This window comes from Callorhinus ursinus, unplaced genomic scaffold, assembly GCF_003265705.2.
Source record: "Callorhinus ursinus isolate GAN/ISIS: 27379988/994484 unplaced genomic scaffold, GSC_fseal_2.0 scaffold7, whole genome shotgun sequence".
NCBI lineage: Eukaryota > Metazoa > Chordata > Mammalia > Carnivora > Otariidae > Callorhinus > Callorhinus ursinus.
In genome coordinates this window covers 56,501,072-56,502,708 of record NW_027397069.1, presented here as the reverse complement: position 1 = coordinate 56,502,708, position 1,637 = coordinate 56,501,072, and the positions used below count along the sequence as shown (strand labels likewise).

Here is a 1,637-nt window from a genome sequence, read left to right as displayed (position 1 = left end):
CATTTATTGCTGTTTTCTAGATGTTGGTGATGGGGTAGTGGCTGAAACAGAAGTTTCTGTTCTCGTGGTGCTAGGGGAGGCATTACTGTGAGTCAGCATTTACTAAGAACTTCCTACCTGCCAGGCACTGTCCAAGAGATTTATGTATTCACTTGTTCAATCTTCACAACAAGCCTGTAGTAGGTATTACAGTATTCTCCCAGTGTGTTACTGCTAAGGACACAGAGAGGTTAAGAGACTTATCCAAGCCTACCCAGCTTGTGAGCAGTGGAGCTGGAATTCAAAGTCAGGAAATCGTGGCTTCCAGAGTCAGTCCTAATCTCTACAGTGAGCCATTCAAAAATTTCAAGATGCCTTTCAGTCTTATTTTTGGAAAATGAAATAAAAAGAAACTCTAAATATCCACTCCTCCTTGATCCTTTTTCTCTTTAGCGACCTAAGATTTAATTTTATTTGGCATAAGCTTGTGAGAATAATAGACATTTTGAAAAGCAGGAGTGGGATTGGGGTGCCTGGGTGGCTCAGTCAGTTGAGTCTGACTCTTGATTTTGGCTCAGGTCATGATCTTGAGATTGTGGGATCAAGCCCTGTTTCAGGCTCTGAGCTCAGCACGGAGTCTACTGGAGACTCTTTCTTTCTCCTTCTCCCTCTGCCCCTCTCCCTGCTCGTGCACTGTCTCTAAATAAATAAATTAATTAAAAAGAGTAGGGTTAAAATTAAAGACAATATGGCCTTTAAAAAAGGAAAGAGGAGATAATCGTCATATCAGAAATCAAAAAGTATTAAAAATAGGGCGCCTGGGTGGCTCAGTTGGTTAAGCGACTGCCTTCAGCTCAGGTCATGATCCTGGAGTCCCGGGATCGAGTCCCACATCGGGCTCCCTGCTCAGCAGGGAGTCTGCTTCTCCCTCTGACCCTCTTCCCTCTCGTGCTCTCTATCTCTCATTCTCTCTCTCTCAAATAAATAAATAAAATCTTTAAAAAAAAGTATTAAAAATATACTGAATAAAAATAGAGGCATGGTGACTATAGTTAATGGTACTGTATCATATATGTGAAAGTTGCTAAGAGAGTAGATCTTAAAAGCTCTATGGAAGAAAAAATACTTGTAACTATGTGTGGTGATGGATATTTACTAGACTTATTGTGGTGATCATCTCCTAATATATACAAATATTGAGTCATTATGTTGTACATCTGAAATAAATACTATAATGTATGTCAGTTATATTTTAATCAAAAAAAAGAGAAATATATATAGCGCTCGCTTTGGCAGCACATATACTAAGATTGGAGTGATACAGAGAAGATCAGCGTGGCCCCTGTGCAAGGGTGACAAATTCGTGAAGCGTTCTATATTAAATATGTTTATGTGTGTGTGTGTGTGTGTATGTCTGTGACCCCCAGGCCCCTCTCACTCTTATCTACCTCCATTCTTTTTTTTTTTTAAGATTTTATTTATATATTTGGCAGACAGAGAGAGAGAGAGAGAGCAAGCAGGGGGAGTGGCAGAGAGAGAGGGAGAAGCAGGCTCCCCACGGAGCAGGGAGCCCGATGCGGGTCTCCATCCCAGGACCCCGAGATCATGACCTGAGCCCAAGGCAGATGCTTAACTGACTGAGCCACCCAGGCGCCCCG

General features: G+C 41.8%; 1 non-coding gene across 1 annotated transcript; it reads left to right on the top strand.

Annotated features, from left to right (window-relative positions):
- Positions 1-1,259: 1,259 nt before the first annotated feature.
- On the top strand, positions 1,260-1,362 carry LOC112826945 (U6 spliceosomal RNA). Its single transcript, XR_003209088.1, has one exon. It is a non-coding gene; the product is annotated as a U6 spliceosomal RNA (small nuclear RNA).
- The last annotated feature ends 275 nt before the right edge of the window (positions 1,363-1,637 follow it).